We start from the raw sequence: 17,733 nt of genomic DNA on the forward strand, positions 1-17,733 counted from the left end.
GACAAAGTTTGTAAGCATTGTACTAGAAGGAAAGGAGAGGCAGGTTTTTTTTGGTTCGGTACGACAAGCTTGCCCGTTTTTGTAAGTATTGTGGCCTTATTGGCCATGATCATAAAGAGTGTGGGTCAGGAGTTCATGAGGAAAAAGAGTTGAAATTTGGTGACTGGCTGTATGCTGATATGCCAAACAGGGCAAGGACTGACTATCCGACTAATGCGTTGATTGATTTCTACTGAAGCGGATGGCCAATACCCGGTCAGGAGGGGCGAACAATGAGGGAGCAGGGGGCACCAGTGCGACCAAAGCCGGTGCCGCCACCAATGCGAAAGTCTGCAACGACCTCCAACTCGTCTGCCAGTGCAAGGGAGCCTGGAAGCTTGCCCACGCGTGAAACAAGCGATGAGCAGAGGCCAAACCTCAGGAGGTTGAGCCGAGAAACAACAGGAAAGGATCCCATTGTGATAACCACCAGCAGTTCTGCCGCTAATTAAACCGGTTTCGCAGACATCTATTTTTTTCGAAAAGGGGGCTCCCCGGCCTCTGCATCAGAACGATGCATACAGCCACATTTATGAATAAAAAAGTAGTTCTACAAGGTTTTGCAGTTTGCAACAAAATAAAAAGCTGGCTCACAAAGAGCAACAAAAGCAAAAAAAGGCCCAAACGCCACAACCGGCTGACATAAGAGAGATAGGTAAACTAATCGCCTACCCTATTACATGACCGCCATCCAAACCGGTTGAAGATATCCCGTGCTACCATGTCCCACCGGACAGATCCAGTAACCAAACGCTCCCTGGCCTCCGTCGGAGTGAGTAAGGACCATATACGGATTAGCACAGTAGCCCGGAATAAAACCTGCAAAAAATGAATAGTTGTTGTTCTGTTAAAAGCCAGATCATTTCTGCAGTTCCAAATTGCCCATAACAGCGCACATACTCCTACGTGAATTTGTCTAGCTGTTTCGGGCTCTATCCCAACAAGCCACGTTCCAAATAACGATCTGACCGAATTCGGAGAAGTAATGTTAAAGGCAATTTGCACCGAGCACCACAACACCCTCGCCAACGGGCAATCAAAGAATAGGTGCTTGATAGTTTCATCCCGATCACAGAAACTACACCTAGTAGAGCCTGTCCAGTTGCGCTTAACCAAATTATCTTTCTTTAAGATGACTTGTTTATGTGCAAACCACATAAACACTTTGATTTTCAGAGGAACCTTAACTTTCCAAACATGTTTGGAACTAGGAATAACACTAGAATTGATGACATCAATGTACATCGACTTGACTGTGAATTCCCCAGATCTAGTAAGCTTCCAACACAACTGACCGGGCTGATGAGTAAGCTGAATCTCCATCAGTCTCCTCACCAGATGAAGCCAAGCTTCCCACCGGTCTCCAACAAGCACCCTCCTAAACTGAATATTAAGGGGAGTGGACTGCAAACTCGTTGCAACCAGAGCATCTTGTCGCTGCACAATACAATATAGCGACGGATACTGAAGCACCAACGGCGTTTCTTCCAGCCAAATATCCTCCCAAAAGCGAGTGTCATTGCCATCACAGACAATAAACTTTGTTCTATTAAAAAATAGCTTTGACTCTCATTAGCCCTTTCCAGAACGGCGAATCAGTTGGTCTGACTGTCACCTGCGACAAAGTTTTAGAGTGCAGATACTTGTTACGAAGAATCTGCGCCCAAGTTGTCTCAGTCTCATCTGCTAACTTATATAGCCACTTACTAAGAAGGCATCTGTTCTTGACTTCAAGATTCTCAACCCCAAGACCCCCTTGGTCTTTTGGTCGGCAGATGACGTTCCATTTGGCTAAACGGTACTTTCTCTTAAGTTCATCACTCTGCCAGAAGAAACGGGACCGATAGAAGTCTAGCCTTTTCCTAACTCCAACTGGCACCTCAAAAAAGGACAAAAGGAACATAGGCAGACTCGTGAGCACCGAATTAATGAGAATCAATCGGCCTCCATACGACATGAGTTTACCCTTCCAGCAGCTCAGTTTCTTCTCAAACCGATCTTTGATACACTTCCATTCGTTGTTTCTCAACTTACGATGGTGAATGGGGATGCCTAGGTAAGTGAACGGTAGTGCTCCCAATTCGCAACCAAACAAATGCTTATATGCATCTTGTTCCTCTTTGGCTCTACCAAAACAGAACAACTCGCTTTCATGGAAGTTAATCTTTAGACCGGTCAATTGTTCGAAAAGGCACAACACCAGCTTCATATTTCTCGCTTTTGCCAAGTCGTGCTCCATAAAGATGATTGTATCATCGGCGTACTGCAGGATGGACACACCACCATCAACTAGATGAGGCACCAAGCCACCTACTTGGCCGGCTTCCTTTGCCCTACCTATCAAGATTGCCAACATGTCAACGACAATGTTGAACAAAATAGGAGACATTGGATCACCTTGTCTCAGGCCCTTGTGTGTCTGGAAATAATGACCTATATCGTCATTCACTTTAATTCCAACACTCCCTTTTTGCGTGAAAGATTCAACTTGGCGTCGCCAAGCTTCATCAAAACCCTTCACGCGTAGTGCCTGTTGAAGGAAAGGCCATTTGACTTTATCGTACGCTTTCTCGAAATCCACCTTGAAAACAACTCCATCAAGTTTTTTCGTGTGAATCTCATGGAGCGTTTCATGTAGGACCACAATCCCTTCGAGGATGTTCCTGTCCGGCATGAAAGCAGTTTGAGTAGGCTGCACCACAATATGCGCAATCTGTGTGAGCCTATTCGTCCTGACCTTGGTAAAATTTTTGAAACTAACATTAGGAAGATAGATAGGCTGGAATTGCTCAATCCGCACTGCCTCTGTCTTCTTGGGAAGAAGGGTTATCGTTCCAAAATTCAGCTGAAAAAGGTGAAGCTGGCCAGAGAATAAATCATTGAACAGCGGCAAGAGATCTCCTTTAATAATATGCCTACACTTCTTGTAGAACTCTGTCGGGAAACCATCCGGGCCAGGAGCCTTATTATTCTTCATCTGGGAAATGGCCTCAAACACCTCTTTCTCAGAAAAAGGAGCAACTAAAATATCATTCTCAACAGCCGTAAGTTGAGGCACATCCTCAATCCTAGACTCATCCAGCGACATACAGTTATCCTCTGGAGGCCCAAACAGCTGCTTGTAATACTCAATAATATATAGCTTTAAGTTTTCCTGACCCAGAATCGTTCCCTCGTCTTGTTCAAGCTGAAAGATCCTCTTCTTTCTATGTTTACCATTGGCGATCATGTGAAAAAAATTTGTGTTCGCGTCCCCATGGACGACTCTTCTGACCTTAGCCCGAAGCGCCCACTTTAGTTCTTCCTCACGAAGGAGCTCTTTCAGCCTCATTTCTGCATCAGACTTGGCATGAAGCTCCAAGGCTGGCAGGATCATGGTTTCGTCTTTTACATCAAGGGACTGAATAAGCGTAAGGAGCTGTTCCTTTTCAATCTTATAAATCGCAATGAGATGCTTAGCCCATCCACGAAGGAAACTTCTCAAATGCCTAATTTTATTTTGCCAGCGCTCAAGCGTAGTCCTACCTCCTACATCTTTAGCCCATTCTCTGGCTACGAGATCGAAGAACCCTTCTCTCTCAAACCACGCAAGCTCGAAAGAAAAAACATTTTTATTTCCCAAATGGGTGGCCTCCCCAGAGTCAAGGAATAAAGGCGTGTGGTCAGAAATACCCCGCGTAAGTGCCTGGACTGGAACATATGGGAATTTCTGCTCCCAATCGACGCTAGCCAGGACCTGATCCAGCTGTTCAAACGTCGGATTTGGCATGGCGTTAGCCCAGGTAAACTTTCTACCCGAAAGCTCTATCTCACGCAGATCCAGGCTTTCAATGATTGTGTTAAACATGAACGACCATCTGCCGTCAAAATTGTCATTATTCTTCTCATCACGCCTTCTGATGATATTGAAATCACCCCCACCAGGATAGGAAGTTGTTCTGAACCGCAAATCCTAACCAGATCAGCCAAGAAATCCGGTTTAAGCTCGGGCTGTGCGGAACCATATACCGCCACCAAAGCCCAGTTAAACCCATCGGTCTTTGACCGCACCCTAAACTTAACAGCGAAATCTCCCATGACCACGCTTCGGACTTCTAACGAATCACATCTAACTCCGAGTAAAATCCCACCCGATCTTCCTCGCGGTGGTAGACAATGCCAATCAAAATCAATAACCCCCCCCCCCCCCCCCAAAGAGTACTTAGAAATTGTGGCGAGAAGTTGGCTCTACCAGTTTCCGAATGCAGACATCTATGAGGGGCAGGAGCAACCCCGGCACACTTGATTCCCCGAAATCGTCAGCAATGAAGCTAAAATTGTCGATGAGGAAGGCCGGTACCTCAAAAACGTCCGACAAAGTAAAGAAAAGTACTATTTCAGCTTCCGCTGCTTCAAATGATTCAACTGGAGTTCCTCCTAGTCCAGTGGCTGCTCTCGACAAAACCGTAAAAAGAAAAATTGATGAACATAACTCAACAACCAATAAGCATGGTGCTTCCGAGAGTGGTACCAGGCCATTGAAGCAGCAGAAAAGGCTAACCGTGGAAGACAATGGCTCTGTTTTGAGGTATGATGAAAGTGGCGCACATGAAGAAGATAACCAGGCACATTTAAGTCAAGTGGTCAATGAATTTTGTGAAGGTTATACTTCTGGTCGGTGTGAAGCTCCTGAGGTGATATTGGAGACAGTTGGGTCGAAAACTGATGTTGAAAAATCTGCTCCCATTTCAGAGGTTTGTTCAACTATCTTCTATTCTTGACTTGTTGGTTTCTTGATTCTACTCTTTGTGAAATCAAGGTGTTGCTGTAAGTACCAGTCCTCTCTGCTTTCATCCTTTGTAGGTCTTAACCTCGGAGTAGCAAAATAGAATTAAGTAACATATCCTGGTAATAGATTAATACGTTCTTTCGTTGCTCCTAGATCACATATCACCTCTTGGGCTTAAAAATTATTACAGCTCTTGACCTTACATTATTACAGAGCATAACTGTAAGTATCATTGTTATTTTCCTTCATCCTTTATAGGTCGTAAGTCTCGAGTAGGAAAATAGAAGTAAATAACTAAACACATATTCCAGTAATACATCAAAATGTTCTTTATTTGCACCTGAATTATCTCATATAACGTCTTGAGCTTCTTTCTTTATTACAACCTATGCAGGACGCAGTGTCCACCTGACAGGATACCCTGTATAGTTTCCTTTTAGCAACTTGAAGTCCTATTGAGCATATGCTTGATTTTTCTGTAACATCCTTGTTGCTTCAATATGTTGGCTTGTTATTTGTGATACTGCTTTTCTTTCTCTTATCATCCACCCATCTGTATCAAAGGACTTGGTTACATTATCAGTTCTTGTACAGGCACATATGACTGCTGATCTATGCTCACAGAATATGGTGGCTGAAAGCAGTCCTGCAATGGACGCTAGAGAGCCAGCTGATAACTGTTCAGAGCTTACACCTCATGTTGCAACGGACCAGAAAGTGGACTCATCAAAATTTGTGGAGTATTGGGTTCCTGCTCGCCTTTCACGAGTGCAACTAGAAATGTACTGTCATACCTTGCTTTCAAACTCACCAGCGCTTCAATCAAATCATAAAACTGACAGTGTTGGTGCTCTTCGCAACATGCTTGTATCCCTCCGGAAGGTTAGCTGTTAAAAATTTCTGCGCATGCATGGTACCCTTTTTTCACAGTAGGGAGTTAGACGGAATCTGCAATGGTACTCATTGTGCATAGCTAACTGTCTTTACTGATCTTATCATGCAACAGTGCTGTGACCACCCTTGTCTAGTAGATGAAATGCTGCAAGTCTCACTTCCCAAGGGCCACCCAGTAACTGATATCCCAGATATTGAAATGCGTGCAAGTGGCAAGCTACTGCTTCTTGACAAAATGCTCCGAGCAATCAAGGAAAAAAGGCAAAGAGTTCTTATCCTTTCCCAGGTAAGGGTTTTGTGGTACCGTGCCTCAGATAATCTCTTACTTCCATTATTTAATTTTGGCCCAATTTATATAGTAATGCCTGTTATGTGTGATACATTACTAGTACTTGTGTCTAAAGAGTTGGCAAGCATTAATGTTTTTTACTTCCTCAATGCATGCATTATTTATTTTTGGCAACTGAATCATGCTATGATTTCCTTACTTATTTGTCAATGTTATGCGGAAGTGTTATCAACTTCTCATATGAGAATAAGTTTCAAGCTGTCTATGCTCTTTGGTACATTTTGTCAAATGTTTGGTAATAACCTGGGGTATTACTTCCCTCAGTCGCAAAATCAAGAGCTGCAGAAAGACTGGTGATGTTTCACTTTAGTACAGTTATGCACATAAGATTCTGCAGCACGGAGTTTCTAGGCATTGATTTAGTTCGATTGTTTAAACACCAAAGAAATTCTTGCGCTTCACTTCACTGTCTCCAATGGTAACTCTTGTGTCCTTTGAAGCAACGGGCAGTAGAAAACCAGCATCCATCTTTCCTTCAGATGCCCCTTTAATGTCAATTGTTGGAACATGCTTGGCATTCAGTGGGGCAGACTGGGAGAGAAATGTTGTCGACAACATGCTGCACCATCATACTGCTGGTTCCTTGGGAAATAGATTCTTAGGCATCTTCGTCATGGCCTGTTGGCTTATATCTGGAAACAAAGGAACACACATATTTTTGGCAAAGTAGCCCCTATTAGACCTTGCTCACCCTGAAAGAGGTCCATGTTAAGTCCTTTAGATTTAAGGAGGCATCTCTGACCCTCCTCACTCCTCAGGGTTGCTTCCTCATAGTCAGAGTCTGTCTCAGTCTTGTGTTCTTACTTGAACAACCCCCCTCCCCCCAATGGTGTGTCTATATGAATGCATGGTTGCTCCTGCAGAAAGCTGACACATCTGCACTTGTTCTAAAATTTGTCTTTTTGGGGTACAATTTCACTTTAGAAATAACATTTTGCAAGCACATGTTCTAACATATTAGGTACCTTTTTTCTCAAAATGTAAAAATGTTACTTTTCAAGCACCATGTGTACTTTTTAATTGCTGATGGATATATCCCTTATTAAGCTCATGTTTGGGTAGTTTCTGATTCACCATTGTTAGAATTAAATTTCATGATCTTTGGGAAAGGTTTCCCAAGCTTATTAGTGCAATATGATGGTACTTTCTTCTATGTGCAGTCTTGTGATGGGGCTGGCAATCTGACGAGTGACGTTTTGGATCATTTTGTCCGTCAAAGCTTTGGTTTTGAGTCATATGAGCGCATGAAGCATGTTTTTGATGTACCAAAGAATGAGGGTGCAATGAGTATGTTCAATGACACGACTATGGGCCGGTTTATTTTCTTGATTGATAGTCGTGCATGTGTACCAACCATTAAAACTATCATCGGTTGATGTCATCATCATATATTGTAGTGATTGGAATCCCACAAATGACTTGAGAGTCCTCCAGAAGATCAGCATAGAGTCAAAATCTGAATGTGTGCCCATTTTTCGTCTGTATTCGTCTTGTACAGTGGAGGAAAAGGCTCTTATACTTGCAAATCACGATCATACTCCTGATAGCAGTGTCCAGAACACAATGCTTATCCTTAGCCATTCTCTGCTTAGTTGGGGTGCATCATTTCTATTCAGTAGACTTGAAGGGCTAGGAAACGATGCATATTTAAGCAAGGATTCTGATGCCGACAAACTGTTCATGGATAATGTACTTTCAGAGTACTTAACGAAGTTATCCACTGAAGATGATCCCAGCACTAAGACGAGCAATTCAGCCATATCACAAGCTCATCTGAGTGGACCTTTTTATTCTACAGATAGTGTTGTAGTAGTTGAGATGGAGGGGATCTCTGCACCTGATAGTGATCTCCCAAAGTTCTGGGTAAATTTGCTAGGTCGGAAGTCTCCTCGTTGGCACTATATAACTGGGACGGCAGAACGAAGCTGTAGAAAGAGACAAAGCATGGAAGAAGGGAAAATTCCTGCCGATGAGTCTGCTGAAGCCAGTACCAAACGTAGAAAAATTGCTGGAATCTTGGATTCATTTGCAAATGTTTTAGCTGGTGAAGACAATGACTCAATATTGCCTGAAATTAATACGGCATCTAGTTCTCATCAAATATCAGTTGACGGCACATGGCAGGAACAAGGTATACTAGCAGCTCTGTTTTTGGTGCGAATAATGCACTGTTCTAACAGAGTCCATTTTGTAGGGGTGGAAAATCTTCAGGACACACAAAATAGTCTTCACATCCCATTGAAGCGAGAGTTCTCAAAGCTATATGAATTGTTTGAACTACCGGTATGCTGAATGTAACTACTCCATTATTCTCTTGATGTTTGTGTTGAAATATACTGCCCGCCCTTCTTCATCAGTTTGGACCTTTGGGAGTCCCCGTCATGTCGAGGTTCTGTCAGGCCTTAAATGTCAGGTTGATGTAGGCCGTAAATACTCTATTAAATAATAAATACCGCGTTAGCCGGGTGTTGAGCTTGAGTCCTCTTGGCTCAGATACCATAGTACGTTTCAAAATACTTCGTATCTTACTTTTTCCTTAAGTCAAACATCGTAATATTTCCATGCAAAAAAAATCATTGTAATATTGGACCACATTTATATAAAAAATGTCAATATCTACTATACTAAATAAATACAATACAAAAATATATTCCATGATGGATCTAGTGATATTGATTTGTTATTGTGAATCTTGGTAATTTTTTTGAATGTTTTTTTCTATTAACTCGGTCAAACTTCACAAGATTTGATTTGAGACAAAACTAGTATGTGAAGTATTTGAAACAGACGGAGTATTTAGTTGCATGCATCATCCAGTTCAACCAAAAGTCCAAACTGAGAAAGGGACGGCCATTATACTTAAACAGTTTACTCTTCTTAATCTACTAATATTGTCAAAATACTTAAGGTAACAACTAGTAGTTAATATTTTAAAGCTCTAAAGTCAGTTCTCTATCAAGTAGGATCTTGATAATTTTTTCTGTGTATAATGGAAGATTTTCGCTGTGTCACAAATACCTAATGCTAGCTTTTTTGCCAAGTTTGGGTCTCCATAACTTGAGCTCTTTATAACATTTTTTTAGAAGAGCTCTTTATAACTGAAAAACTTGCTTTAGTTGTTGTGTCTCTTCAACCAATTTATGTTTAGGAGTTACTACTAGCTAACCTAATATAAGTACACTTTTTTAGTACCATATTATGGGTCTTGCTAGCATCTCCATTGTTGGTGCTGGAAATGCCAAACTGATACCAATATCATTAGTTGAGTTCTTCTCTTCGTACACTTCAGATTTTATTTGGCAGCATTAAACATCATTATGCCATTGTATTGGATTTCACCTTTTAGGAGTGTTAGAGAAACTCTAGCAGAGTCACCATATCTGCAGCCTCTGGAGGGCGCTCCATAATTTTTTGGAGCTGCCGAGGCGTCGCGCAAACTTTGGCAGATGCAGCCTCTAAGTTTCTCCTTTTTTTTTTCGGTTGTGTCATTGTCAATTCAATACTCACACTAAATTGGAGCGATTCAGACACTAAATTTAAATAACATCGCAATATAAAGTTTTTATATGAGGGGGGGGTCAACATTGTTGCTTTTACATATATGTAGTGACTATAGCTAGGGGGAAATGTCGATAAGCGACAATGTCATACATATATTAGATATTAAGTGTGTCCGGTCAAGGACTAGGTCTGCCGTCGGGACTGTTTGGCACAGTTCTTGCCGCAGCAGGACTTGACGGGGACAGACGCGGTCACGTTCCCTGGCCGCGCAAAATTGGGCGGGAGTGCCTTCAACCCATTTTGGCCAGGCACCATCGTTGATGTCGGGGGTGGCTTGGCCAGCGGGGGGATGGTCCCAGATGGCACGCTCCTTCTCTGTGTCCATCTCCTATACTGCCGCTGGCACCACCTTGAAGTTGGCCCAGAAGGTGCACTCCCTCTCCGCCGCAGCCTCCTCGACGCCTATGGCGGAGGTGGCGGCCTGGCGGGCATCCCAAACTGCCCTATCAGCGAGGGAGCGGTGGGAAACCAGCCGCGAAGTCGATCTCGGTCGCGACCGTGCAGGGCTTCGCGACAGCAAGCGCCATGTGACACCCTCCAGCCCGTCCTGGCGATCACACTCCTCCGCGATGAGGGTGGCCACCTCCTGCATGTCCTCCTCGTCCAGCTGTTGTGTCTTCTCCTCCGTGAGTGGCAGCCAGTCCGGCCTTGGGTGAAGCGGCATGCTGAGGACAAGGAGGGAAGTGGAGAAGAAAGTGGAGCTGTGGGCGGCCGGGAGATGGGCTGGGATCAGGGTGGACGCGGTCGAGGCCGGTCCGGTCCCTGACCGAGCCTTGCTTTGGACTGGCCGTGGCCGGTCCGGACCGGACTGGACCGAGATGTCCAGAGAGCCGTTTTTTCTGGACCGGACCGTGTGAGCGTCAGCTCGGTTAGGCCCGAGAGGACCGAATGGACCGGCTGGTCATGTTGCCTGGGAGTCTGTTTTTGTTGTGTTTAGCTGCTATGTAGGCACCTTTTGATTCTGGAAAGCAAATGAAGCAAACAGAGGACAGAGGAGGAGATCGTCATGCAAAATGATCAGTTTACGGCTCCAACTGACGAAACTATATTGTCTGACGAAACTGAAGAAAACTTTATTGTCTGACGAAACTGAATTCTAACAACTTACGGCTATATCTGACGAAACTGTATTGTACGCGAGACCTGCTGCAGCTGCTCCTTCATCTCCATAGCGTCCACCCTGAGGCTGGGACGGGTGCTGGCCTTTTTATATCCACGAGCGGCGGGAAACGGGGTGGGTGGGTGGCGGGAAAATGTGGCAGAAATGAGCGCGGGCTGTTGGACAGGAGGTGACAACCGTTAATTGGCTCGTTTCCCGGTGAGATAAGTAGTGGCTGCGGGACTGGTACCGGCATCTGACATGCGTCATTGGCAGAGAGAGAGAGAGAGGGAGGGAGCGAGCAAGGGAGGGAGAGAGAGGCCATGCGGGAGGGCAAAGAGATGAAATTTCCCTCCCCGTTCAACCTCCAAATAAGGAGGCTATGACCCACTATTTGGAGCATGTTCCAAAAATCTTGGAGGCCAAGGGTGATATGGCGACTTTGCTAGACCCCTTTTTTTGCCCGAACGCACATGCTGTTATTATGGCGCTTGGGCCGTTTTGCTGATTCTGCTAGAATTTAATATTATTCCTTTGGTCAGAAGTACAAACCTATTGGCAGTATTGAAAGTTCTGTAAGGAAGATGTTAAGAACCAAATACATGCCAAAGAGAAGTAAAATGTTTGGTTGTTTGTAATTGATCAACAATCATAAACTGTGCCTAAACTGAAGAGTGCAGCAATTCTGAACAGCAATACATTATGTGTTACAAATAAATACAAAGACAAGTTACAAAAAGTAATTCACCCTACCATTTTAGTGAGGCTGAAATTTCTGAAGACACATGATTTCATATACTCATCATTTTGCTATTTTAGCTGATTGGGTTCTTTGATGGAACGGTAACATGTTGTGCAGGGGAGTGTAATGTGTATGTGAGGAACTTCTTGAGTATGCTTTGAAGAATAAGAATCACCAAGTCAGTCAGGAGCCAAAGCATGCATTCAACATTGCACTGGTTAGAGAAGAGTCTTCTTTAATTTTTGTACTACATGTTCAATGTTAAATGTTGCTGTTCTTCATGAATGGTTTCCTTCTTTGCATGCTTTACTTCAGTGCTGGCATGCTGATTCTCTCTCAAGGCACAAGGTTAATCATAAAGAATCACTGGCTCTTGCTGCAAAATACTTGAACTATGAGTGCAGTGAAACTTGTGCCGAGTTGGTTTATAAGAAGCTAAGGAACCTAAAGAAGGAGTTCGCATATGGAGTAGGCGGAACAGACAAGAATAATCAATCAATTTCAGTAAAGAACATATCACCATACCAGCAGGAGACCTCAACTAGACATGGAAATGACAAATCAACCCCTAAGCAGACAACATCTGTTGGTGGGAACGAATCACATCAAGAGGATTCACATGATTTAGTGATTGAGGCTATTGTACCAGGAGAGAAGGAACTGCTATCTGTTCCAAAGATTCATGAAAAACAACATTTATCAAAGGATGTACTTCTTAATAGGATCATAGAGAAAAGAATTAATTTAGTTGACATGGTTTTCTCCTTGAGAGAGAAGAATATCCATGATAGACAAGCAAACGGGGTCGCAATGTTTGACATACATAGGCACAATGGAGTGGTGAAACTGAGAAAAGCATGGAGAATAGTTGTGGAACATCTTCGAAGGTCTCAAGCTGATTCAGAGGACAGAGGTGGTCAAACAAAGCTAATAGTTGAATGGCTCACTATGCTAACAAACCTAATAGTTGAATGGTTCACTATGCTACTATATGCGTTTCTGAAGCACATGAGGTACCAGCGTGAGAAGCTTGACTTACAGCAACCGAAGGTGTGTACTAAGGAGTTGCAGTTGAAGGAAAAGTTCCTTCACGAAGCAAAATATGGCCATTTAGATCATACTTTTGATCAGCATATTTATTTACCAGATTCAGGCTTTGCTATTGAGGAATTCAGCCACTTTAGCTCCTGTGTTGATACAGCTACTTTGGCAAACTGTCCGCAGTCTTTGCACAAAACTTCAGCGATGGAAGTTACATTGGTTGGTAGTGTGATTCCATCTGATGTTATCAATGCAGAAGCAGCGATATGTACCTGTAACATATATCAGGAATCTTCAAGTAGTGACCATAGAAGGACTGAACATATTGAACGACAGAGTGGTGTGGGTTTGCAACCATTACCGCGAGAGACTGACCAACATGTAGGAGATGCTAAAATGGAAGTTAACACCGACAATGGGAGCGATACTCATGCAGATCCACCTTACTTAGAACCATAGACTTTGGCTCCTGTGCCCAGCCAGACTTCCTTGCAAATGTCTAAGGAAGTTGAAGCCGAGGCCAATATTGTAATGCAGTCAGCCCAACCAATTGTAGCACCAGCGCAACTTCTGCAAAGAGAGGCAGAACAAGTAGGCTGTTCTGGTATAACACCAGCTCAGACTTTGCGACCTGAAATGCAACCATCAGCATCCAGGGAAGCTTGTACTCAGACATATCTAACAATTCAGTCTGCACAACCAAGTATGGTGCCAACTATTTCACAAAGAGATGTAGAACAAGCCAGCCTTTGTTGTGCACCATTGTCTCAGTGTTTGCCATCTGCAATGCATCCACCGGCTCCACTGTCCAGTATTCCGCTTGAAAGAACACACCCTGATCAGTGTCAACTAAGTCATCAACCCGAGGTTGCACTGGGTTCTTCAGCACAACTCTTTCCGGTGGCATCAATGATTCTTAACCATCCACCAGTTGGTGATGATGCACTGAGAAATGACTTGCACAGATTACGATTACACATTGATTCGCTTAATAAAACCCACGAGCTAAAGGTTTGCTATTTTTTTTAAATGTTCACGGGGGGAAAGGCTCCCCACCTGAATATATATTTCAAAACCTGCCGGATGTTACAGAGTTAAGAGTGTTGCGAGGATAAGAACTCACGCCACAGACCAGCGTGGCCCTTTAGAGTTTCAGATTTAAGTCTATGAGACCAAACAATCAAATCATCTAAGATAGCTCTCAAGGAGTTTGAAGCAACAACATCTAGACTTTGGAAAACTTTCTTGTTCCGTGCGTCCCAGATTTTCCAAAGAATCAGAAGGAGCATGAAGGGGCGGACCGTGGTAGGCAGCGAGCCCGGAAGAGTCGTACTGAAGAGACCGGTGATAGCTGTGAATAGAGGACAGATGCCGGCTGCTCTCCAAATCCTGCGAGCTGCAGGACAAGTAAATAATAGGTGTTCACGATCCTCCACCAAGTGAGTACATCTAGGACAAGCCGCAGTGTCCAGTATGCTCTTCTTATGCACATTCTTCCTTGTGTTTAAGCGATCAGGTAGAATAGCCAGCCAAAGATCATAACCTTTTTGGGCACCTTTGAGTCCCAAGCATGGGATCCGAGAGGTGATCCGAGAGGGACGCATATGCCTTGTCGAAAAGGCGGTACCGTTAAGCAGTCGACGATCATTCGGAACCTGAGAGAGTGTACAATCCTGCAACAAGGAGTTTAGAGAAGCAAGTTCTACAATCGCAGTAGAGGTTAGTCGATTACAAAGAGCAATTTCGATCCCATCATACAAAATAATGGCTACCATGGCATTTTGGTATGTGTGGTGAGAAAAAATAGCAGGGTACACTAAAGCCAGGGGTTCCGGCTTTAGCCAACGATCTAACCAAAAAATTGTAGAGCAACCATCTCCAACAGTGCACTCAGAAATCTCTCTCAAACTCTATAAATGCTTGAAGATGGTTTTAGCTAGGAAGGAGCTGTTTTTGCCATGTCCAATGTGAAGTGGCGAGTGGTGTAAAACCCAATCCTTCCAGGGAAGGTTTGTGGAGTGTAAAAATTTATAAGCAAATTTCAGCAGTACACAAAAGTTTTGTGCGCGAAGGTTTTTTACACCTTTTTTTTAGAAAAGGAGGATGACCCCCGGCCTCTGCATCTGGGAGATGCATACGGCCACTTTATTGATTATTCTTGAGGACCTTACAAAGCGTTACAATAATGAGCCTGAATCCACCATCTAGGAAACATATGCCGCTACTCCTATCCATATGATGAAGGGGTGCTAGCTGGGCCACTACCCAGACCACTCACCTAATCCTAACATCAAAAGCCGGAATCCTCAGCCTAGCCACATACCGGGTCTGGGGCATAAACCGGTCTGACGCACTCACAGGTGTCGTCTCCACCATCTTCCACTGGTCCATCTCCAAGCAGATTGAGGCGCCAACCTTGGCGGGCTCCTCTGCCATCAACGCCACCATGACGCCAAATGACGACCACCACCTACGCTAGAACATTGTCAAGCAGATGGAGCGCTACCACAAGATGAAGATCAGCGGTAGAATAGATAAAACGTCGCACACATTGTCGCCGCCAAACACCTCACACGCACCACAAAAGCGCCCACCATGCTTCCGGGAACCCCAGACGACGCCTTCAAGAAGGAACACGACGAAGGTACGACGCCATCGCCCACAAGGGGAACTAGAGCTTTCGCCCAAATGAAGAGCACAGTGAGAAACGGGATAGGACCTCGACAAGGCCTCCAAGAAGGGAACCGACGCCCACAAGGCGCCGCCATTATCGTGGCCTCCGCCGACGGCCAAGGGTTTCCCCCGATCCCGCCCCCGTCCCATCCACCCGGCCAAAGACCTGGCCAGGGGAGCGCACGCAGCCGGAGAAGGCGTTGGACTTCATCGAAGCAGGCACGCCGGGTGACGAGGCACCCCGACCCACCGTAGTAGACGTCCACCGAGACCTCGCCACCCGCATAGCCAAAGTCGCGGACCACCAGCTCCCACGGCCGTCGCCCGTCGAGAGGCCACGCCATCCACACCGCCCGAGGCCGCCGCCCCGGCATCCACCCACCACGCACATCCCGTCAAAACACGGAGAACGATCCACACCGCCGCCACCAGGGAGACCACACCGCGAGCACCCAAGCCGGGCGACGAGGCAGTGCCGTGCCGGCCAGATACGGGCGGATTCGGCGATCCCCGGCCCACCAGCCGCCAGAGAGGAGCCGGCCCCGATCCAGGGCCGAGCCGGCCTGATCTGGCAGTCGGACCTTCCTAGGAGACCCCCACACCGGATCGGGAGAAGGGCTAGCGACAGCTCCGGCGACCGACGGCCGCCACAGAGGGCCTATGTCGGCGGCCACCAGGAGCTGGGGAGGCGGGCGGCAGCGTCTGATGCGGGGTGGGGGCGCCTCCAACGTCGAGGCGGGTGCGCGGGGAAACCCCGCCGCCGCCTACCGCCGCGCGGGCGGCTAGGGTTTCGCCCCCGAGTCGCCCGGAGCGGACGACGCGGGGGGGGGGGGGGGCAAAGTGATCTCTTGTCGATAGCAACCAGGCAACCACCTGCATCTTTAGGGGTACAAACTTTATCCCAAGCAACCAGGCATTTTTTCCGAGAGCAAGTGTCGTCGTTAGACCAGAAAAAAGTACGCCGTGTCTTGTCGATAGCTTCAATAACCTGGACAGGGAAAGGGAAACAGAGCATAAAATAGGTTGGGAGGTTGTCTAGAACGGCCGAGAGCTCATGTAAGGTTTGCTATTTCTTCTAGCTCATCTATGCATATCTTGGTTGTGAATTTCGTACACTAGTTGTGGGATTCATCTTGTTCTCATTTTTTTTACTTATGGACAGCAATCACAACTTAGGACCGAGTATAGCCAAGAAATGGAGAAGCTCAAACAAAAGTATGATTTGTTACTTCAAAAACAAGATTCCACTCATCTTCAGCAAACGAAGACACTAAATAATTTATGTGAGAAAGTTCTCCTCAACCAGTCACTAGCTGACAATCTTTGGAAGATATTCATATCTTCTGGAGAACAAGGTATTGAGTATTGACTATAAGCAATCATTTTTTATGTCCTCTTAATGAATATGCTGACATGATTTGCAAACATCCATCCCAAATCTCTATCGCTAATGCCAATTACTTTGGTCTGCAGTTAGAGCCCACAGCCCTCCAAATCACCAGACACCCCAGATTTCTCAGCAAGTTCCCACGAGGCCTTCAGCGGTGGCGTCGACAGCATCACCAACTGCGTCTTCGTCAGCTGGTCGACCACCAGTGCTGATACATCATGTCCAACCGTTACAGGTTGGTCGACCATCACCGTCTTCACAAGTGGCCGGACCTCGTCCCTCCATACTAAACAACATTGTCAGATCAACACCAACTACTTTTAGTTTCGCGCCAGTTCTGCCACGGGGAAGCTTTGGAGTGCAGAGTGAACAAGAGCACGTGCACCTGCTCCTCATCTTCAGCGCTTGTCACCACAGGTGCATTCGATGGCATCTGCAAATCAGCAGAAACTTCCAACTAGGCTGGAGAGCATGTCTGCAAGGACATGGTTTACCCATGTGACTCCAATAAATATAAGACAATCTGCCTACAGGCAGTTCCCCCAGGGAACCCATGACTGTCAAGTTTGCACCCAAGTTCACACCCCACTATACCCACACCTTTGGGGCCATCAATTTCACATCAAATTCAGCAGGTTCCACCACTGCCATCAAGTTCACAGCCAAAATGCCTGCCGTTGCCAGTACCTTCAATTCCAAATCCAGTTCTTCCACTAACATCACCAAGAGAGTTGACTACGACATCTAGCGTTTCATTAGCTGCGTTGAATGTGTTATCAGCTGCGTCGAATGTGTTGCCAAGTAAAGGTGTTGGGCCTTCCGGATCAAGCTCGCCGCAGTCAGATTCTGATCGTCATCACTGGATGAATGGCTAACAGATCTTGGGCTGCCCAGTGATCCCCCTGCGGTGGCTCGTGTAGACGTGATATGCCTATCTGATGATGAAGACACCAGTACGTTCACGTTTCGTTGACACCCGAGTGTAACAGCTGGTTGCTTGAAAAATTAGAGATCTCAAGGATAGCACCATTATAAAGATACCAATGATAATTTAAATATCATTATCTTAGGTGCAAATGACACACGAATAAGTTTGTTGTCTCAAGTGCAGATTTACAAACAGAAAACTCCTGTGATACTATTTTAGAACTGGTAGTTCACATTAACTAGGAGGAAA

The 17,733-nt window shown here is 45.4% G+C and overlaps 1 pseudogene; it reads left to right on the forward strand.

Moving 5' to 3' along the window:
- The first annotated feature begins 241 nt into the window (after positions 1-241).
- Positions 242-17,431, forward strand: LOC125549547 (annotated as a pseudogene).
- Positions 17,432-17,733: the final 302 nt, after the last annotated feature.

Source organism: Triticum urartu, chromosome 3 (genome assembly GCF_003073215.2).
Source record: "Triticum urartu cultivar G1812 chromosome 3, Tu2.1, whole genome shotgun sequence".
Taxonomy (NCBI): Eukaryota; Viridiplantae; Streptophyta; class Magnoliopsida; order Poales; family Poaceae; genus Triticum; species Triticum urartu.